The sequence below is a fragment of the Scyliorhinus canicula genome, chromosome 11, assembly GCF_902713615.1.
Source record: "Scyliorhinus canicula chromosome 11, sScyCan1.1, whole genome shotgun sequence".
Taxonomy (NCBI): Eukaryota; Metazoa; Chordata; class Chondrichthyes; order Carcharhiniformes; family Scyliorhinidae; genus Scyliorhinus; species Scyliorhinus canicula.
In genome coordinates, this window is record NC_052156.1 from 130,263,449 (window position 1) to 130,287,653 (window position 24,205).

Consider the following 24,205-nt stretch of genomic DNA (forward strand, 5'->3'; position numbering starts at 1 on the left):
TGGATTGGCCACGCTAAATTGCCCCTTAATTGGAAAAAATGAATTGGGTACTCTAAATTTATAAAAACAAAAGGACAGTCCTTGAAGCTAGTCAACATGTAAAATTGTATTGCATAATTTTGAAGGCCATTGATGTACCATCAATACACTACAAGATGATGAGAGCGAGTGAACATAGGCTTTATTATCCAAGAACTTGCCTGCCTGTGACTGCTGTAACAAATGTACACCACCCCCAGGCAGCCAGTCTATATACCGTCTGGGGAGGTGGAGCCAGAGGCGGAGCCCACCAGTGTTCTAGTACATTACATGGAAGGAGATCATATTACCATTCCCTGGCCATAGGCCCAGTGCTATACAGACAACTTATATTATGGTGAATACATTCACCATAGCCATGCAACCAAATACATTGGTCTAAGTGCCAAATAAGTCTGTTTTCATAAAAATCACAATGCATTATTGCTTTTCATGCAAGTCATATATAGTTAACTGCATTGGTTCATGCATCAAATATGTTGGTTTAAATGATAAAAGCAAATTGTTGTGGATGCTGGAATCTGAAACGAAAGAGAAAATGCTGGAAAATCTCAGCAGGTCTGGCAGCATCTATAGGGAGAGAAAAGAGCTCCATGAATTCTGCCCCGGTGTCATCACTTAATCTCAGGAACGGAAAATCCCGCCGAACAACGTGCAGTTCTATTGTGCTGTCAAGTTGGAAAATATTCCAAGGCAATTGACAGAAAAACACAACATAGGTGATTCTGTTGCCATGGGGGCATTGCTGATGGAATTCTTTGTGGGCTATGGAGTGCCCAGAGGCACCCCACAATGATGGAGCCTGGAGGCTACAGGGATGGAAGGGGGGGCCCTTTGTTGGCCACATAAGTGGGCCTCAGTTGGGCGCTCAATAGGCAGCTGATCATTCCTGCTGTCATGGCATTTTGCCAACAGTCTGACAGGTTTGGCCTGATGTTTTACTGTGCCATTTTGCCAAACTTCCAATCTGACAACCTGCAGCAAAAGGGCTGATTTAACAATTCTGACCAAAGCCAAACTGTTGTAAATTTGTTCAAATTTCCCAGGAAACAATCTTTTTTTTTTGGTTGGTTGACAAATAATGTTATTGTACTGGACAATCACTTGCAAATTACTTGAAAATATAATTTATATACTAATCATTGGTGAATTTACTCGGCAATCTCGCCCACAAGTTTTAAATTAATAGATTACATGACACATGGAGGTAGCAGTTTTTTTTAAACTATGTTTTAGGATGTACGTGTCGCTAGCATGCCTGGCATTTTTGTCCATTTCTAGTTGCTCTTGAGAAAGTGGTTGAGTGTGCCTTGAGTCACTTCAATCTGTGTGGTGAAGGTGCTCCCATTGTATGGTTGGGTAGAATTCTCTCGCGGTTTTAATCGAAAAACCATGAAGCAATGGTGGCTATATGTACAAGCAGGAGAGTGTGTATCTTGGAGAAGAACTTGCAGTTGGTGGAGTTCCTATGCATCTCTTTCTTTGTCCTCTAGGCATTGGAGGTCATGGGCCGGGATTCTCCGAGCCCGCGCTGGGTCGAAGAATCGGCGGAAATCGCGCCGGCATGACGCCGCGGCGCCGGCCGGGGGCCGTTGAAAGTGGCCCCCGCGGCGATTCTCCATGCTCGACGGGCCAAGTCTGCCGTCTCCCATTGGCGTGGCTTACATGTGGTCCCACCCGCGGGACTTTAACATTCTGGCTGCGCGGGCCGTCCTGGTAAGGGGGGGTGGGGGGGAGCCGACTCCGGGGCAGGGGGGGGAACCTCCACGGTGGCCAGGCCCGCGATCAGGGGCTATCGATCGGCAGGCGCGCTCATTCCAAGAGCGGCCCATGTTCCTCCGTGCCGGGCCCCTGTCGGGCTGCGCCATGTTGCCTCGTGGCTGGCGCGGAGACGGCCGTGGCGCACATGCGCGGACCCACGCCGGCCGTGTAGGACTGGCTTTTGCCGCCGGAGCACAGCACTCCGGCGCCGTTCTATCCCCCGGAGACAAGGAGAATGTCTGGGCCTGGAGGCCCGTTGACGCCGACGTCGCTTGTGCCGGTTTTGACGCTGGCATCAACACCTGGCCATGATATGGAACAATCCCAGCCCATGTGTTTGGCAGGTGCTGTTGAAGAACCCTTGGTGAGGTGCTGCAATGCATCCTATAGATAGAATACATGGATCACACACATGTATATAAGGCGGGATTCTCTGACCTCCCCACTGCCTGTTTCTCTGCGGCGGGAGGCGGTGCGCAGTTTGCAGGTGGCAAGAATCTCTACTACTGCCTCTGTCAATGGGAATTCCCATGGAAGCCACCCCACCCCACTGGGAAACCTGCAGGCGGAGGTGCATTGCCAGTGAGAGAGAATCCCACTGCCAGCGAATGGCTGGCTAATTTTGGCCATAAGTTATTTGTATGTATTGCACACACATGAAGTACACGTTTTGTACATTTTATCTGCATATATATATAAATATATATATACACACACGTGAATATATATATATCTATAAATATATATATAATTATATATCCTGCGCAATGACAATAAAGTGAATGCAGATTCCAAATACAGACACTTATATTAGCTTGCTTGATATTCACAATGGAACTTGTAGGGGTGGGCCTCACAGTGTAATTACACCAGTCCAACTTGTTTATCATATTTAGTATGACATTTTCATTAATTTGACAAGCAAACATTACATTCTAGCAAATAATTAAATGAATGAATGAATTGATTCATGGGCTAGTTAGATTAGAATAGGAAGATAGATGTAAACCAAAGCAGTAACACATCATTAGAGATTTTCACGGTAACACTTTAACCCATACTTGAGGATTGCATGTGATTAAAATCTTCACATAAAATTCTATAAATGGGTACTCGGCGCTTGATTTTCAAAAGCTGATTCTTCACATTAACCAAAATTCAGATGTATTTGAGAAAAGCAGGTTAACAAATCAAAAAACACTTGCAAATACATGCTAATAACACACATCCTCCAATTCCAAAACAGTTCCTTCAGATTTCTGTAGAGTCACTGCAAAAAGTCTTGATAAACGAGGAAAAAGATGCAAACTACTTTTCAGAAAGCGAGAAATTGTCAGTGTCTGTGTGACATGAAGCAGAACATTTGTGGCATTGAGTAATTGGATGTAGAATTATATAACCGCCAAAGGACAGTAACAACTATCAGTCATTTGAAGGATTTCTAAGCGTTCGTGAGTTATATACTTTTTTTTTTCCTCCACATTTTTCTTCCTCCTCATCCTCTACTTGGCAATAGTTTGTCACATGTTGGTAGATGACATCCTGCCTTCGACAGGATGTTCGCACCTCATTGACGTCCAAACGAGTTTCAAGATTGTGCTAATGAAATCCACCTGACTTTTGCTGTGCTCCTACTCCCCGTGACACCTGTCCTGACACCACCACAGCTGAAATCAGTAACATAATCAGCTGACATCAGGTGAAGGGAGTAATCCTTCTATGACATTGTTAAGGGTCACCATTAAAAGTCACTCAAAACAATGTCATTCAGTTGTGAAGTGAGTCAGTGTGCAGAGATCTGTCGATGCCATTGCTAGCTATTAGGTGTAGACTGAAGTTGGCCTGAGGTGATTGTCCCTGCTGACATCCTCTCCCTTTTTTGTGAGGAGACCTACAACATTAATCTTATTGATGTATCATGCTGCGATGGCTCTGTAGGGAGTTATTAACGTTAATTTGTGCTTAATGCCTTATTTTAGGCTGACAATGATAACATTGCTGTCTATATTATATATTTTCTTTTTTTTATTAATTTAGAGTACCCAATTCATTTTTTCCAATTAAGGAGCAATTTAGCGCGGCCAATCCACCTACCCTGTACATCTTTGGGTTGTGGGGCCGAAACCCACGGAAACACGGGGAGAGTGTGCAAACTCCACACAGACAGTGATCCAGGGCCGGGATCAAACCTGGGACTTCGATGCCGTGAGGCAGCAGTGCTAATCAGTGCTCCACGATGTTATATATTTTCTTGTCACATGCATATCATAACACCAACCAGTTGTCTCATAATCAACCTTCTCGATCTCATTTTAGTTGTGTTTTTCTTTGTGTTTTTTTGTGCAATAAGACTAGCTGTTGGAACTGAAGATATAACTCTGCAAGTTTCCAATTGTCCCCCTCGTAAATACTTCCAATTTGATCCTTCATGTCCACTTCCAAAGCATCAGACTGCCTGCCACTTGCAATTGAGTTCATATGATATGGATCATCAGCCTCAGTTAATATACTGCCATCTTTCACTTTCCAATCACTTATTCTTACATGACAGGTCATTTTCTCTGGGAAAAGATCCTACCAGATGCTACTGAGAGACTTGGCAGCATTGTTACTTTATTCTGTCCCTGCTGTTCGCATCACGTATGAACAGAAGCTAATCTTTGGAGATATTGGAAGAAATTGACTCAATTATACCACAATAAATATTGCAGCAATTTTTGTTTGCAGACAGAGGTCATTACGGTCTGGTGATGTGACATGTTTTTAAAAAAAATCAGTACCTGTAAACACAAACACGCAGGCACAGTGCCACTTTGAACAAACAGACACTGTTGCTTGTTGGTCACAGAAAATCCATCCATTCTGCTCAATTCCAATGCAGAATTGTGCCATTCCGCTCATGCAAACATCCACTCATGTCGCAAGCTTCTTTATTCCATCAGAGAGGATCAAGGGCACTTTTCTGAAAATTGAAAGGGCTGGAAAACAAGAGTCCGGGTTCTTGGTCGCACAGTTTGAAATGGGGAGAGTCAATTACATTGAATTTGGCAGACCATTTCTGAATGTCGCAAAGCCAGATGTAGATTTTGGTCAGATTTCTTGCTCATTTGCAGCGCACTTTCTGACATTGCAAAATTGTGCTTCCATCCATAAGAGTTTAACAAAAGCAGGAAATCCACCCAGTAATGCGTGAATCCTGAAGGCTTATATAGAAACAATGAGAGGTGGGAAATCTGAAAAATGGTACGAGCAGAGTTCTCATATTAATTGATTATCCGTCTCTTCCTGATATAAAAAGTATTGGATATGAATTTTAGGATAATAATCTAGTCGAAGAGTTTGGATAACTGTGTAAACCATGTGAGTGAATCCCTGGGATCTTGGTCGTGCACCAAGAGCCTGCGCGGACCAACTGGCAGATGTGTTCGCGGACATCTTTGTTCCTACTGTTCCTACTCCGCTCCGAGATCCCCACCTGCTTCAAGAAGACCACCATCATACTGGTGCCAAAGAAGAACCAGGCAACGTGCCTCATTGACTACCGTCCGGTGGCCCTGACTTCAGTGGTGATGGAGTGCTTCGAAAAGTTGGTCATGAAGCGCATCACCTCCATACTCCCAGAACGCCTTGATCCACTGCAATTCGCCTACCGCCGCAACCAGCCCACAGCAGACACCATATCCCCGGCCCCACACTCAACCCTAGAGCATCAGTACAACAAGGACTCCGAGATCAGACTCCTATTTATTGACTACAGCTCTGCCTTCAACACCATAATCCCAAACAAGCTCATATCAAAGCTCCAAAACCTAGGACTTGGCTCCTCACTCTGCAACTGGATCCTCAACTTTCTAATGCACAGACCCCAATCAGTACAAATAAACAACAACACCTCTTCCACAATAGTCCTCAATCCCGGGGCCCTGCAAGGCTGCATACTCAGCCCCCTCCTACACTTCCTGTCCACACACGACTGCATGGCAAAATTTGGTTCCAACTCCATCTACATGTTCGCTGACGATACGACCATAGTGGGACAGATCTCGAATAACGAGTCAGAATACAGGAGGGAGATAGGGAACCTAGTGGAGTGGTGCAGCGACAACAATCTCTCCCTCAATGCCAGCAAAACTAATGAGCTGGCCATTGACTTCAGGAAAGTTAAGTACTGTACTGTCAGCATCAATGGGGCCAAGGTAGAGATGGTTAGCATTTTCAAATTCCTAGGGGTACACATCTTCAAAATCTGTCTTGGTGCACCCACGTTGACGCTTCCACCAAGAAAGCACAACAGCGCCTATACTTCCTCAGGAAACTAAGAAAATTCGGCATGTCCACATTAACTCTTACGAACTTTTACAGATGCACCATAGAAAGCATCCTATCTGGCTGCATCACAGCCTGATATGGCAACTGCTCGGACCAAGACCGCAAGAAAGTTCAGAGTCGTGAACACAGCCCAGTCCATCACACAAACCTGCCTCCCATCCATTGACTCCATCTACACATCTCACTGCCTGGGGAAAGCGGGCAGCATAATCAAAGACCCCTCCCACCCGGCTTATTCACTCTTCCAACTACTTCCAACAGGCAGGAGATACAAAAGTCTGTGGACACGCACAAACAGACTCAAAAACAGCTTCTTCCCCACTGTTACCAGACTCCTAAACGACCCTCTTCTGGACTGACCTCATCAACACTACACCCTGTATGCTTCATCCGATGCCGGTGTTATGTAGCTCCATTGTGTATCTTGTGTTATCCTATTATGTATTTTCTTTTATTTCCTTTTTGTTTAATGTACTTTTCTAAAAAAAATTTATTCTCCCTTTTCACATTTTCTCCCAAATTTACACCCACCAATAATAAACAATAATTAGTAAAAAAATGTCAATCCCCATATCAATAACAACAATCCCATCCTCCCACTAAACCCCAAACATTAGCCCGCATGTTCACACAAATAAATGACTAAAAGGAATTAGGGATCACCCATAGTCGCCATGAACACACACAGCCCCCTCCCCCCAACCCCCCCACCTTCCCCCCCCAACTAATGGTCTATGTTATCCAGTTCTTGAAAGTGTGTAATGAATAATTCCCATGAATTGTAGACCCCATCCATCCTTCCCCGCAGTTCAAACTTAACCTTTTCAAGAGTCAAGAATTGCAACAGGTTCCCCCGCCACGCCAGGGCACAGGGTGGAGAGGTTGCTCCTAACCTATTAGGGTTTGCCTTCGGGCGATCAACAAGGCGAAGGCTACAACATCTGCCTCCGCACTCGCTTTCAACCCTGGCTGGTCCAGCACCCCGAATATGGCCTCCCGGGGGCCCGGGTCCAGATTCACGTGCACCACTTTAGAAATTACCCTAAAACCTCCTTCCAGTAATTGTCTAGCTTTGGACAGGACCAAAACATATGAACGTGATTAGCGGGGCTCCCCCCACGCAACGTTCACACACATCTTCTACTCCTTCAAAGAATCGGCTCATCCTCGCCCTCGTGAGGTGTGTTCTTTATATCACGTTCAGCTGTATCAGCCCCAACCTCGCACACGAAGTGGAGGCATTCACCCTCCGGAGCACCTCATACCAGAACCCCTTCTCCATACCCGCTCCCAACTTTTCCTCCCACTTTGCTTTGATCGCTTCCAGTGGTGCCTTCTCCTCTTCCAAAATAGCTCAATAGACCAGTGTCACTACCCCCTTCTCCAGTCCCCCTGTCGTCAGCACCTCCTCCAGCAATGTTAAGGCCGGCTCCACCGGGAAGCTCTGTATCTCCTTTCTGGCAAAATCTCGAACTTGCATGTATTTAAACATTTCCCCCTGCTCCAGCCCATACTTCACTTCCAGCTCCTTCAATCCTGCAAACCGACCCCGAAGAAACAAATCTTTTAGTGTCTCCTCCCATTTCCGAAAACTTCCATCCCACCTCCCTGGCTCAAATCTGTGGTTCCCCCAAATCGGCATTTCCCTTGAACCTGCCCCCAACCCAAAGTGTTGGCGAAACTGCCTCCAAATTCTCAATGAAGCTATTATCACCGGACTCCCTGAGAATTTCCCTGGCGATACCGGGGGCGGCGCTGTTGCTAGTGCTTTCAATCCCGACCCCCTTGCACAAACTCTCCTCCATTCTGACCCACTGGGAATCAACCCCCCTGACCCAGCTCCGCACCTTCTCCACATTCGCCGCCCAGCAGTAATACATCAGGTTTGGAAGACCCAAACCCCCTGCCAGTTTTCCCCTCTGTAGTAGCACCTTTCTAACTCTGGCCACCTTTCCTCCCCATATGAACGAAGTAATCCTTCCCTCAATCTCTCTGAAAAAAGCCTTTGGAGGAAAATCGGTAGGCATTGAAAAATAAACGGAAATCGCGGCAACACGTTCATTTTAACCGCCTGTACTCGACCCGCCAGTGACGGAGAGAGACCATCCCACATTGCCAGATCAGCTCTCACTATCCCCACCAAACTAGAAATCTAGAAATGTTGGGCGAGATTCTCCGCACTCCCGACGGTGCGGAGAATAGCGTGGCTCGTAAAATTTTACGGCCACGCTGTTCCGACGCCCTCCCGCTATTCTCCCCCCCCCCCCCCACGCCCAACTCCCGACACGAATCCCTGCCGCCGTTTTTTAACGGCCGGCAGCGATTCACAGCTGATGGATGGGCCGAGTTCCCAGCCCTTTACGGCTGTTTTTACGAACGGCAAACACACCTGGTCTGGCCGTTCGTAAAAACGGGCCGTAAACTCTCGCTTTTTATAACCATGGCACCGATTGGCACGGCAGTACCACGGCCGTGCCAAGGGTGCCATGGGCCCGCGATCGGTGGGCACCGATCGCGAGCAGCGGGCCCGATGCCCGCGCACTATTTGTCCTTCCGCCGCCCCGCAGTATCCATTCGCGGGGCGGCTGAGGGGCATCCCGGCCCGCGCATGCGCGGGTTTCGCGCAAATACGTGATGACGTCATCCGCGTATGCGCGGGTTGGAGTCTTCCAATCCGCGCATGCGCGGCTGACGTCATATGACGCGTCAGCCGGCGCTAACTCTGGCAAGCGGGCTTAGCGAAATTCGTTAAGCCCGTGATGCCGGAGTTTACGGCGTCGGGCTGCTAGCCCCGACCGGGGACCAGAATCGGTTCCCGGTCGGGAAGGGGGGGGGCTGGCGTCAAACCTGCCCGGATTTGACGCCAGCCTTACGATTTCTCCCCATATGGGAGAATCTCGCCCGTTGTACCTGTGGACCTCCCCCCCCTCCCACTCCCGGGCAACCTGCACCCCCAGGTACCTAAAGTGAGTCGCTGCCCTACGGAATGGCAGCCCTCCCACCCCTGCCCCCACCCCCAGCCGAGACACCACAAAATACTCACACTTGTCTAGATTTAATTTGTACCCCGAGAAAGACCCAAACACTCGAAGCAGCTCCAATATTCCCCCTATCCGCGCACTCGGTTCCGACACGCATAACAGCAAGTCAGCGGCATATAAGGACACCCTATGCTCTATCACCCCCCCCCCCCCCCCCCCCCCCCCCCCCCCACACTATTCCTTTCCATACCCCCAAACTTCTTAATGGAATGGCTAACAGCTCAATCGCGAGTGCAAAAAGCAGGGGGGGGGACGTAGGACATCCCTGCCTAGTCCCACGGTGGAGAGAAAAGTATCTCGAGCTGATGTTGTTTGTGCGGACACTCGCCCTCGGCTCCTTATATAGTAACTTTACCAAGTTCACAAATTGTGGTCCAATCCCAAACCGCTCCAGAACTGCCATCAAGTACCCCCATTCTACCCGGTCAAACACCTTCTCACTGTCCAATTCCACAACCACCTCTGTTTCCTTGCCCTCTGCCGGTGCCATAACGACGTTCAATACCCTTCTAACGTTTGAAAAGAGCTGCCTCCCTCTCACGAACCCCGTCTGATCTTCACCTATCACCTTCAGGAGGCACCCCTCCAGTCTACCGGCTAGTACCTTCGCCAATACTTTTGCGTCCACATTCAGAAGCGATATGGGCCTATACGACCCACACTCCTTCGGATCCTTATCTTTTTATAGCAACAGGGAAATCGATGCCTGCCCCAAAGTTTGTGGCAACACCCCCTTCCCTATCACCTCTTCAAACATCCCCACCATCAGGGGTGCCAGCTTACAATTGAATTTTTAATAATGTTCCAACGGAAACCAATCCGGCCCTGCCACCTTCCCCGATTGCATCCTCCCAATCGCATCCTTTATCTCCTGCTCCACTATCGCTCCTTCTAATGTAGCCCTGTCTCCCTTCCCTAGCCTCAGGTACTCCAACCCATCTAGAAATTCCTGCATCTCCCGGTCTCCCCCAGGTGGCTCTGACCTGTACAACCTCTCATAAAATTCCTCAAAAACCTTGTTAATCAGATCCAGAGACACCACCAACTTCCCCTCATCTGCACTACCCCTCACCTGAACAATTTCCCTTACCGCTGCCTCCCTCCGGAATTGACCTGCTAACATACCTGCTTTATCTTCATGCTCGTAAACTGCACCCCTTGCTCGTCTCAGTTGGCGCACTGCTTTCCTGGTAGATAGTCGGTCAAATCTCACCTGTAGTTCCTTCCTCTTTTCCAGCTTCACTGGGTCCCCATCTTCTGCATAACTTCTATCTACCTCCAACATGTCATCTATTACCCGCTGCCACTCCAACCTCTCCTCTTTGTCCACCCTGGCCTTAAATAAACTCACATCATCACCGCCTTTAGAGCCTCCCAGACAACTGCCTTCGACACCTCACCCGTACAGTTGAAACTTACACATTCCTCAATTACCTTTTCAGTTTTGTCACAGAACCCTTGGTCCCCCAAAAGTCCCACATCTAATTTCCACCCCGGCCTCTGCGCTACCCCCTTCTCCAGTACCATATCCACCCAATGCGGACCATGATCTGACACTGCAATTGCCGGGTATTCCAACCCCTTAACCCCAGCCAGCAAAGCCTTCCCCACCACGAAAAAGTCGATCCGTGAGTATACCTTATGGACTGCTGAGAAAAATGAGTACTCCCGTTCCCTCGGGTGTAGAAACCTCCAAGGGTCCACCCCTTCCATATACACCATTAGCCCAGCCAACGCCTTCACCCCTCCCGATGGGACCAGCGAGCGCGACCGTGACCTGTCCAACCTTGGCTCCTGCACCTAGAACATAGAACAGTACAGCACAGAACAGGCCCTTCGGCCCTCGATGTTGTGCCGAGCAATGATCACCCTACTCAAACCCACGTAACCACCCTAAACCCGTAACCCAATAACCCCCCCTTAACCTTACTTTTATTAGGACACTACGGGCAATTTAGCATGGCCAATCCACCTAACCCGCACATCTTTGGACTGTGGGAGGAAACCGGAGCACCCGGAGGAAACCCACGCACACACGGGGAGGACGTGCAGACTCCGCACAGACAGTGACCCAGCCGGGAATCAAACCTGGGACCCTGGAGCTGTGAAGCATTTATGCTAACCACCATGCTACCATGCTGCCCTAGGTACTGGACCTAGTTCCAGTCCCCCCCCACAATCAGCTTGTGTGTGTCCAAGTCGGAGATGGCCCCAAACACCTTCTTTGTGAATCCCACATCGTCCCAAATGGGACCGTATACACTTAGCAGCGCCACTAACCTCCCCTCCAGCGCCCCTGTCACAATCACATATCTCCCCCCCTGATCTACCACCACCTTCTCCATCTGGAAGCGTACTCTTTTGCTGACCATTACTGCTACCCCTCGAGCCCTTCCGTCAAACCCAGAGTGAAACACCTGACTAACCCAGCCCTTTTTAAGTCTCACCTGGTCCTTCACCCTCAAGTGAGTCTCCTGTAGCATTGCTACATCGGCTTTCAAACTATTAAGATGTGCAAGCACCCGTGACCTCTTCACTGGACCTCCTAATCCCCTCACGTTCCACGTGACTATCCTAACTGGGGGTCTTTCACACCCCCACCCTTCTTATCCACCATCATCATACCACCGGGCCCTGCCCTATGAGCCTGACCCGCCCCTATCCATTATTAACATCGAACCCCTTCAACCCCCCTCCCAAATCCCCCCCCCCCTGCATTTCCTCTAAAAAAAAACATCTCCCAGCATCAATCCATTCTCCCCTCCCCCCTTGCTCGCCTCGTAGGCCCATCGAAACCTGCTAACCAGACTCCAATGTCCGCAGCCCTCCTCTCAACTCACCTCTGTTCACTAGCCGACTTTAGTTAGCTAGCGCGGGTGGCTCCCCCCGCCAAGATATACCGTCCCCTCCCACCCGGTCCCAGAGAAAGAAAAAACAAAAACAACAATCCAACCCATACAATTCACAAAAATAAGATATAACCGTCGCAACACAGAATGCCAATCAACCCAACCAATAACTTGAACTCTGTAACAATGTGAAGAGACGTAAATTACAATACACGTCAGTAAAAAGAAAGTTATAGCATTTATACATTTTCCTGCTCCCCAATCACAGTCCACAGTCTCTCTTCCAGCTCTGCTCCTCATGTCTGTCCCAAGCCTTCTGCCCTCATGAACGCCTCAGCCACCTCTGCTGTCTCAAAATAAAAGTCTTTGGCATCATACGTCACCCTCAGTTTCACCGGGTATACCATACCAAATCGCACCCCCTTTTTGTACAGTGGGTCTTCACTCGCCCGAACTCCGCTCGTCTTTTTGCCAACTCCACCGTCAAGTCCCGATAGATCCGAACTCCAGCACCGTCCCTCTGCACCTTGCACTTCTGCTTCGTCCAGCTTAACACCTTCTCCTTCATGCAGTACTTATTGAAGCAGATAATTATTGCTCTTGGCGGCTCATTCACTTTGGGCTTCGGCCTTAATAACCGATGAGCTCGGTCCAGCTCGTGAGGGGTTCTCACCCTCCCCCATCAAATCCACCAACTTTTTAGCGGAGTACTCTGTTGGCCTTGGGCCCTCTTGCCCCTTCGGGCAAGCCCACAATTCTCAGATTATGCTGCTTCGACCGGTTCTCCAAGTCCTTAAGCTTTGCTCGGAGTCCTCTGTTGACCTCCATCACCCTACGCAGCCCATCCCCCATCAAAGTGAACTGGTTGCTGTGCTGTGACACAGCCTCCTCCACTTCCTTCATCTCCTCGCCCTGCTCTCTCACCTCGGCTGATGTCTTTGCCACAGCTACCCTCACTGGGGCAATTGCCTCCTCCACAAATGACTTCAATACGACCGCCATCTCCTTCCTCAAAGCCTCCATGTGCCTCGCAAACTGCTTTTCCAGCTCCACCACCATCACCTCAGTCATCTTCTCCACTGTAAGTAGTGCGGCCCCACCATGTGTTCCAACATCCGCCATCTTGTCAGTACTTCTGCTGGTCCTCTCATTCAACTGCGAGCCCACATTTCCTCCCTTCCTCGACGCTGCTTTTCGCATCCTTTAACGGCTTATTTTTCCTTTTTTTTCACCCTTCTTTCCTTCTTCAATCTTTTTTTTTACTGAGAAACTAAAAAATCTTCCTTCAAAAGAAAGAAAAAAATACTTTCACCAAGTTTCTTGAAAACTTCTTTTTCTTCTTTTTTGTATTCCTCCAGAATTTCCCTGGGACCGGACTTCAGTCTTCTTTCAACATTCTAGGCAGGAGCCACCCGATGTGGGACATCTCACCTACATCGCGCCCTGGCTTCCTCTTTTTATTACTTAATGATCAGTTGAGCTGCTTGATGAAAAATACTTTTCACTGTACCTTGGTGCACGTGACAGTAAACAAAATCCAAATCCAAGTTGAGTGGATTATGTTTATGATCTTAATCCTTTAAATTTGAGATCTATCTAAAATTCTCTGAACACATATTATTCATCATAATGAATAGTGGACAGTTAACTCTTAATATTAAATGTCTTTCTTTTTGTTCCACAAGTGTGCCTGTCTTTTTTATGCTACATTGACTGTCAGTTTCTTTGATCTGGAGACAGTTTTAATTAAAGATCTTTGAAGGGCAGCAAGGTGGTGCAGTGGGCTAGCCCTGATGCCTCAAGGCGCCGAGGTCCCAGGCTCGATATCGGCTCTGGGTCACTGCACGTGTGGAGTTTGCAGATTCTCCCCGTGTTTGCGAAGGTTTCGCCCCCATAACCCAAAGATGTGCAGGCTGGGTGGATTGGCCATGCTAAATTGTCCTTTAATTGGAAAAAAATGAATTGGGTATTCTAAATTTATGAAAATAAATATATAAAAGATCATTGAGAAGTTGGATCTCCCACTCTGAATTCATGACTTCACAGTATACAACTTCTGCGCAACATTGAAATACTTAATACAGGTAGTATGTTATAGACAAGTATTCTGTGAAATCATATTGTTAACTATTGTACTGTGAAAAATTGCTGCCATGGAGGGCCATCCATAATGTTTTTACAGCTTTCCATTATTTAATTATGTATAATAATCAATTTTCACCATTTTATATTTCTCTTGGCTAGTGAGATTCAAAACATATTTATTTTCCCTTCTGTCAAAAACAATGATAAATGGGGTCCTTAAATTAGACTATGCAAATATTAATACTCAATTAACATGGTTGTATGTAATTATTTTGTTGTCTTGAAGAGGTATCAGTGCTTTTACTTTAAATAGATGAATTTCTTATTTTCCCCATTAAAGAACTAGAGAGAGGAACTTCATAAAAACATGTGAAACATCCTTGTACATATTTTATTCATGTAAGGCAGTTAAGTGTTGAAAACTTTCTTAAAATGAGGGAGTCAAAGTGAAGTCGAACCATACCTGATTCGGGCTTCGCAATCACAGTGTGTCAATCAATGTCTGCCCACATCAGCCTGTCACAAATAACTTGTAGACAGCAGTCTAGCAACCTCCAATTGGTCCACCTTTTGAATGTTTCTTTCATCAGAAAACTTGAGACAGTGTCAGAGCGAGTGTTGTAAATGCCAGCAACACTTTTCCAAGGCGTGATTTCATAGTGCACCCTCATCATTGTGCTGGCAGCTTGACAGTAATATTCAAATGAGGCACACCTTTCAACTTTGTGTCTGCTTGTTGCTAACTTCATTGGACTTGTGATAGATTGGCGCTGGTAACCAGCGCAAGTTGAACTTATCAAAGCTACCTTTAAAAAAAGATTAACCTATTAAATTTTTGTCGGGGGCAACCATTTATTTTGTTGATATGAGAAAGAGCAGCTTGTTTCAATTGGCATGGTTGGCAGTAGCATTATGGATATCAAAAGGGGGAAAATTTGACCTCAATGGGAGGGGTGGGGTGGGGGTGGGGGGCGAGGGCATTGGGGAAGTAGAGAGTGGGGAGAAAGAACAAATGATCGGCCATCCGTTGTACATTCAGCTCACTCTTTTATTTCACTGACTGCAGTAGTACCGCAAATCAGGTTGGGAGTGTAATGACCTGCTGATCTGCTGTAGTCTGTTCTATAACTCTGCCCCTCAGGTGTCACCCCATGCCCCCAGCACCCCCTCCCTCGCATTGGTTGAATTTGACCCCACAAATTTGTACTGGCAATAAAGTAACGTTGCTATAGCCCTAGATGACCACAGGCTGAGAGGAAGAACCGACTGTTGGTGCTTTAACCTGAAGGTCACCGCACCTCAGGTGAGAGGCAAGGTTGAGAAGGTGACGGCTTCATGAATAAGCTAAGCCAGAACAGGAATTGAACACGTGCTGTTAGCCTCATTCTGCATCACGAAACAGTTATCCAGCCAACTGAGCTAAAACCAGCCCCCACCGGCAATAATCTGTTGATAAACAGTATTTCATGAATAGAATGAATTCATTAATTCCGTCCACTTGCTGTTTTCAGTACAATCAAGTGAGCTTGTGTCCAGATGTCCGTCCAGATGTCTGTCAGGCTGCTGTAGGGAAACAGGACGAAGAGATCAAACCGATCCCTGTTGCAAGGGAAAGGTGAGGGTATAAGGTGAAATCAAAAGAATCATCACTGACTCATTAACAAATGCCCTCCAGTGAGCGGCTTCATGTAATTCACAGGCCAATACTCAAGAGTGAATTATGATGGAAAGTGTATGTCAAAAAAAAATTACAAAAGTTAGAAGCTGACTGAATTTTGTGGACAGCCATTCAACAACAGCTATTGGAGCAGAGAAGTATTTATAACCTGGGAAGGCAATCCTGTTGCTAGTTGGGTTAAATGTTGGACGATCAGCAGCGAACCCCTTTGGGTCATGTTGGCATTGATTGCTATTTTCAACAAGAGTGTCAAAACAGGCATGAGTAAGGATGCTAACGAGTCGAAGATTCAGCCTTTTGAGAAGTGATGCATTGCAACCACGGATTGATATTAAAAACCTCTGTTTATTCTGTCTCTGAGATATGCCAACGGAAAGTATTTTTTAAATATATAGTCATCCAAAACACAATGTAGACAAGTAGAGCAAGTAATTTGGAAAGATAATAGGGTGTTATCACTTATTGTGAAGAACTGAATACAGAAGTCGGGAGGTTATGCTTCATTAACAGAGGGCATTGGTGAGACCATGTTTGAATCACTCTCCGAGCGCCGGGGAACATCGGCTAAACACGCTCGCTACGGGACTCTGTCCCCATTCGGGTATATCACGCCCGAGGACTCTATTCCTCAATTCTGAGCATTGCTCTATCGTGCCAAATTATTATTTATTTATTTTTTAAATAATTTAGAGTACCCAATTATTTTTTCCAATTAAGGGGCAATTTAGCGTGGCCAATCCACCTATCCTGCACATCTTTTGGGTTGTGGGGGCGAAACCCACGCAGACACGGGGAGAATGTGCAAACTCCTCATGGTCAGTGACCCAGGGCCGGGATTCGAATTCGAGTCCTCAGCGCCGTCGGCAGCAATGCTAACCACTGTGCCACCGTGCTGCCGTATTGTGCCAAATTAAAGACTTCTTTTTAAAACAGGCATAGCGATTCTTTAAAAAAAAGTGTGTGATGTAACACAGCTTTAAATGACATTTGTATTTCTGAATTGGAAATGTTAAACTAACCCATAGTGTTGACAGCCGATTCTCACTGTGCTGTTAGAATGAATATTTTGATTCCATAGGTGTCATTATTTCACAAACATTGACAGCAAAGGCGCTAGAGGCTGGATCGACAAGTCAAAGTGTCTCACAAGACTTATCTTAATTATAAGTTAAAAGTTAAAATGAAGAAAACAGGTTGAGCATTCATTCCACAATTAAAATAAATGTCTTCTGCCACATGTCCAAAGTTTTGTAGATCAGAATATATAGAGCAGCCTGTATCATAAAGACATACCCAGGATTTTCTCGGTGATTCTTGAGGGCTGCATGTTAGTACAGCGATTAGCACTGTTGCTGCACATTGCCAGGAACCCGGGTTCGAATTCCAGCTTGGGTCACTGTCTGTGCACGGTCTGCACGTTCTCCCCATGTCTGCGTGGGTTCCCACCGGGTGCTCCAGTTTCCTCCCACAGTCCAAGGATGTGCAGCTTAGGTGGATTGGCCATGCTAAATTGCCTTGAGTATCCAAAAATTAGGTGGGGTTGCTGGGTTACGGCGATGGGATGGAGGTGTGGGCTTGGGTAAGGTGCTCTTTCAGGGGCTCTGTAGACTTGATGGGCCGAATGGCCTCCTTCTGCACTGTAAATTCTATGATTCAAACAAATGATATAATGACATAATTTGGAACACAGTGAGATGTGGTATAATCCTGATGAAAAGGACATACAGTGCTTTGGTTCTCTTTCCTTTTAATGTTTACTGTCTATTCATGATATATAAAATGTTTTGCATCAGCCTGTTTCCCCCGTCGCCAAAAATGGACTTTGGCATGGCCACATTTTTGGCACACTTTTCTGTCACTTTTTCCCATTTTAAGTTCCTATGTCTACATTTTTAATGGAAACTGCCTGTGCAAACTTGACACATTTGAAGTATATCCTTCTGACAGGATGCTGTAGTATCACAGATTTACATCTCTCCATTGCTCAGCTACACTGCAGAGGAATTCTTATGCTCCAAACAACTCTACTTTCCCACTTTCCAAAGTGCCTTATTGATATTAATCATAAATAGTATGATATCAAAATAGATTAATGAATGTTAGGATAGAGTATTTAGTGCAGCTGTTGTGGTACTATACGTTATCTGGTCATTGCTCTTATGGGAGTTTACTGTGTGGATATAGGTTTCTTTGGACATAATCTGCCCAAAAGCGACAAAGTCCCTGAGCGAGCATGTTTAGCCAAGAAACAAATGGCTATTCAAAGCGACTCACTTTGAATAAGGGGCCTAAACAGGGAACGTGTGGCCGAGGCTGCACTTAGCCCCGTATTTTACAATGGGGAGCTCCGTTCGCCGGAACTCCTGTTGTAGCAAGAGATCAGGGGAACTCCTGTTGCAGCGAGAGCTCAGGGCACCATTTTGAAGTGATGTCCCGATCTTCGAGGCCCCGGAACTACTCCCGACCTCTTACCCGGCCTGAATGCAACATTGGAGGGTCTCCCAGTCCCCCCAAACACCTACGGCAGGCAACCCCGGGCCAATCGCACCCGTGCAAAAAATGTCAGCTTGGCACCTTGGCAGTGCCAACCTGGAAGTAGCCTTGCCAGCTGGCAGTTCCACCTGGGCACATAGGCAGTGCTGGTCTGGCACCCAGGTGACACTGGCAGGCTGGCACTGCCAGGGTTCCCAGGTGGCACCAGCAGTGCCTGCGCACCACCCTGCCCAAAGCATGTAGCTGGGGGCCTCTGATCTCCTTGGAGACCCCACGAGTGCTGTTCCGTCTGGTCCCCGTTTGTGGGGATTAGTGCCAAATGTTGCTCCCCCAAGGTCCCCGAGGTGAAGGGATTGAATCCCAAAGCCTCAGGTACCTTGGGAATCTGCACATTAACGTAAGGCTAATTGCCTTGCTCTAATATGCAGATTTGCTAAAGTTGATTCCCCCCATTATGGGCAGGAATCCCCCTGCAGCATCTCACGAGATTGTGTTGAATCTCGCAAAGTTTTGCGAGTAGGTAGATCTTGGGAGCGGGGTTTCCCGGCTTTCACCGGCCGTGCTGCGCCGTGGCGAGATGCTTTTCAGGTGCAGCGTGACTGGAGGATCGTGCTTTTTGTTTCCTACATTAAGGCAGCGATGCTCTTTCTTCAAGTATCGTGCCCTAAGCAGGCATTGGTGACCTTGGACTTCTATATATTAGTCTGTGGCTCTGCATGGTAAGGTACTGCAGTGGTTTCTTGTTGCCTCCTGCAGGGATGACTAGAATATATGCTCTCACCACCTCCCATCGACATATTGGAAGGATTTGCAGTTTGATACTCAACCTGTTTGGCTGTATTATGAATGTACTTCCTTTGGCCATCAAGTAGTGTGGGACTTGAACCCATAGTTTCTGGTTTAGAGGCAGGAACACTATTGCTGCATCACAAGCTCTCCTACAACAGTGACTGCACTCCAAGAATACTTAATAGGCTGTAAAATGCTCTGAGACATCTGGTGGTTCTGAAAAGTGCTGTAGAAAAATGCAAGTCTTTATTTTTTTAACTACTGATTCTTTCCCCTATTAACCACAGTATTGCAGTGCGTTGGTTACAATATTGGTCTAGCAGCTTTTGCCCAAGGGCCAAGAGATCAAATCCACCTTGTGAAGTTATGCAACTGAATTTACAAAAATCTGGAATTGATGAACTGCCACCAAGAACATCCCATAATAATAATCATCTTTATTGTCACAAGTAAGCATACATTAACACTGCAATGAAGTTACTGCGGAAAGCCCCTAGTCGCCACATTCCGGCATCTGTTCGGGTACGCAGAGGGAGAATTCAGAATGTCCAATTCACCTAACAGCACGTCTTTCGGGACTGGTGGGAGGGAACCGGAGCACCCGGAGTAAACCCACGCAGACACGGGGAGAAGGTGCGGACTTCACACAGACAGTGACCCAAGCCAGGAATCGAATCTGGGACCCTGGAGCCGTGAAGCAACAGTGCTAAACGCTGTGCTACCTTGCGGGTTGGTTTATTGATGTTCTTTAAAGAATGAAATTTTCTGTAGTTCACGCTACCTGGTGAATACTTAATACCTCTGAGGTTGCCTAGAAGGCTGATTATTTGTGCAAGCAATCACTGAGCAGCTGATGAAGAAGACCTAAAACTAACCATGAAAGCAACCAAAAACGGACAATCAATGCAGCCATGCCAGTGATGATCACATCTTTGAGAGCAAAAGAAATGTAAGATCTCAACATTTCACGCAGCTTTGTTGATCGGTAGGGAATGTAAGAATAACAATGTAAGTAATGAAAGGCTGCGAATGAGAAGCGAGGAACGGCTTATGGAAATAATCAAACCTGACCGACCAGTCAAGAGAATGCACCCATAAATGCTAATTGAGTCCGTTGAATGCTTTCCCTTGTTTTTATTTTAAACGCAAATTCAACCTTTTTTCCTCCTCTTCGGAATTCAGACTTGAAGTCCAAAATAAAGTTTAGTGCAGGGAACCCTGACTTGCAAAATGTATTGTGTAGACTTGATCATGGAATGCTAATTTCTTACAGCAATCATCTGCCAATACTATGTAATTGGGCCCATTCTAAACACTTAATTTTGAAAGACCAAATCCAATCTGAGTACAGAGAGATCTTGATTATTACATTCAGTGCCATTTTCTGGCTAGTCAATGGCTGACTCCAGAAAGAGATTTAGCATTCCAATTTTGCTTAGGTTTGCGGGGAATAATAGTTGAGTTGTCTCAGTTTATGTTTGACATTTTTATTATCAAAAAACATCTTGCACAGATCATTCACGTAAGATTGCTGAAGAGATGGACCTGAATAGAATTAATGCATAAACTTGTCATTCTTAGTGTGAAATGGGACTTGGAACATTCAATTAAATTGAATAAAACATTTAAATACTTATTTAAGAAGGCCTGCTTTTAAACAATACCCATGATTCCTATGCACACCACATTACAGAATGCTTACTGATTTCTCCCCCCACCCCCCAAGAATGTAATAGGAAAAAAACACAAGTATGATTTAAAGGTTGTAATTACAGACAATTTAGGTGCAGTTCCTTGCAGAAAACAGTCAGTTTTACATTCAAATAATTTCAGGCAATTGGCATGTTGTCAGCTAAAAACAAAAAAGAAATCCTCATTCAGAACTCAAAATCACTTACGATTTCAGTTCATTTAATGAGGCAGATCGAAGTTTTCAAAGTTCCTCAAGAGTTTCATACTCTGTTGGTACCTCGGTTAAAATTTCAAATATTTGTTTCATGGGGACAAAGAAACGACTGTATGGGCAGACTGGGGTTAAGTCACAAGTGATATTGAGGTCCCCAATCCCCGCCATCTTCTAGCCCATTATTAAGGGAGGAAGGTTCAAGCTTGATGAAAGCAGTTCTAATGTGTTTGTAATAATCATGATGACAATGGATCATTTGCTGAAAGAAAACAGGGTTAGAGCTTTACCAGCTCAATACAGTCTGAAAAATGTATATTGGGCTGTTGAGGCAATCTTCAGGCCCTGGAATGCTGCTGTGAGACTTGAAACATCTGACCCCCCAGAAGCCACTTAGGACTTGGAGACCCTGCTTCATTTTGATGTGAATGACAGATTGTCTCATAATATGGGTGGAAACCCTGATCATCTCTCTGTAGTCCAATTGCCCACATAAATAGAGTTGTGCAAGCTGATTCCTTCTCTTCAGTTGAGCCTTGAGTGGAAAGGTAATCATGTGCATAGATCGTGATGTCACCAACAGCTTTGTGGGCTTTGCCCCTGTCTAGATCAAGTCACTGTACATGAATTAACGATAATACTTTTACATAGTCAACAAAACATATATACAAGGGCAGGCAATGAATCATTACACAGTAATAATATAGTTAGATCTGGTGGGTGTCTATTCCGCACTGGTTAACGGTGCACTCGTGCACTCAGGGGTTGTTCCTGAATTTAGAGGTACTCTCAGGTCTTCAGAGGATGTCTCTACCCTGGAAGGTGTTACATTCTCTTTTACAGAAGGGAGATTAGTAGCTGCAAAGAGTTCTTTGGCAGTCTCTGTTTCTGCAGATGGCCAAAAGTTGCAGTCACATGATCTGGTAGTATAGAGGTGGTTCATCCTGAGGTAGTTCTGGCACAATGGTGCAATGATGTGTGTAGATAAAAATTGTGTCACTCCCACAGTAGCTCATCCTCAGTTTGAACTGCACCAGAGACAGGGCCAGTTTGAGCCAATACAGTTGCAGGAACCCACTTCTTGTTGGTGGTACAGCTACGTGCCGGACCTTGCTGTCCTTGCGAAAACAAGTGCCCTTTGGAATTACCTTCTTTTCTTAAGATTTGCGACTACTGATTGTGTTTTACTATCTCAGACATCTCCTGCAGTAAAAGTAGATCAAATGTAGTTCTCAGTTTTCCCTTCAGTGGTTGTAAAGTTGGGTGTGGTCTTGGTCCTTGAAGGTTTTTAGTGTAGGCTTCAAGAACTGGGCAAATCTTTCTGCTAAACCTTTCATGGATGGATGGTAAGGTGCTGATTTTATGTGTTGGATACCACTCATCTTTAGATAGTGCTCAAACTCATGAGCACTATCTATTAAGGCCCATTATCACTCACAATTTGTTCTGAGTACCCAAATCAGGTGAAATTCTCATTGAGCTTTTCGATGGTTTGTTCCGCAATTGTTGACTCCGGCCATTTGGAGTGAGCATCTATGACACCCATGAACTGGTGCGCCTTGTATGCACCTGTAAAGTCAATGTGTAAACGTTGCAAAGGCATTTTATGTCAGTCGATGGGGACAGCAGCAGTGCGTTGTTTACCTACGCACATGACTGGCACAGTCCTGCTTTTTCTCAAGCTGGGCATTGATTCTTGCCCATCAGAAGTAGCTCCTCGCAGGTTCCTTCATTCAAACTATACCTGGATTTCCTTCATGTAATTATTCCAATACTCTTTGTCCCAGGTTTAGAGGAATTATTGCCCTCATCCCCGCACAATAGGCATTCATCCTGTACTGTCAACTTGCCTTTTCTGGAAACATATGGCTTTAATTCAGGATGTGTTCCCGCTATCCTCCTTTCTCACACCATTTCCAGTACCCTCCCCATCACAGGATAATTTTTGGTCTGTTGTTGGACCAGAGCTGCCGTCACTGGGGCGTTTTCTATCTGAAAAAAATAGAAGATATTTCACTACTGGGTGGTGCCTGACCAACAGGTAAAGGCAAATGTGACAATGCGATAACATTGTCATGGTTGTCTGACTGACGGTATTTGATCTCGTAGGAATGTGCAGGTAATATTGAAGACCATCGTTGAAAACTGCTTGCCTGATAATGAAGGAATACCCTTCTGTGGCTCAAAAATAGTTTCTAAGGGCCTGTGATCCATCAGCAATGTGGATTGACAACCATAGAGATATTGGTTAAATTTTCTCACACAAAAAATGATATTCAGTGCCTCCTCCTACAACAGGATGTGATTTGATTCAGCACTTGTCAAGGTATGCGAGGCAAAAGCTATTGGTCTTTCTTCCCCTGAAGGTAACATGTGCAACCCAACCGCCCCAACCTGTAAGGCATGGCATCATAGGCAAGGTATGGTGGTAACTTTAGGTTGAAATGCACTGACACTTCTGACTATTTCAGTGTTTCTTTCACTGACTGATATGCTTGGATGCACTCTGTTGTCCATTTCCGTGCTTGTTTTATGTACAACAAATTATGTAATGGTTTAAGCCAGACCACTAGTTTCGAAACACATTTCCCATTATAGCCTCCATCTTCTTAGGTGCTATGTGTTAACCCTTGCTCTTGATTACATCACTTTTAAAAGACATGCTTATCTTTCCTGACACAAAGATCACGTGCTTGAAGTTTACAGAAGTATCCTATTCATTGGTACCAATGATTGGTGTGTCGTCAAGGTAACATTATACCCCCTACAGACCGCTTATGATCTGCTCCATGGACTGCTGAAACAAAACGGGTGGCAACGTTATACCAAAAGGTAATCTTTTATAGCGGAATAGGCCTTTACGTATTATAGTGGTGAGCACATGTTGAGATTCAGCTGCAACATTCATTTGCAAGCAGGACTGTAATAGGTCGATCTTGCTGAACTTCTGACCTCCTCCAAGGCAGGCAAACATAGAACATAGAACAGTACAGCACAGAACAGGCCCTTCGGCCCTCAATGTTGTGCCGAGCAATGATCACCCTACTTAAACCGACGTAACCCGTATACCCGTAACCCAACAATCCCCCCATTAACCTTACACTACGGGCAATTTAGCATGGCCAATCCACCTAACCCGCACATCTTTGGACTGTGGGAGGAAACCGGAGCACCCGGAGGAAACCCACGCACACACGGGGAGGACGTGCAGACTCCACACAGACAGTGACCCAGCCGG

The 24,205-nt window shown here is 46.1% G+C and overlaps 1 protein-coding gene across 3 annotated transcripts in view; it reads left to right on the top strand.

The window, feature by feature from the left end:
• Window positions 1-24,205, top strand: part of tafa5a (TAFA chemokine like family member 5a) — a 535,310-nt gene that overhangs the window by 47,208 nt on the left and 463,897 nt on the right. The window lies entirely within an intron of this gene.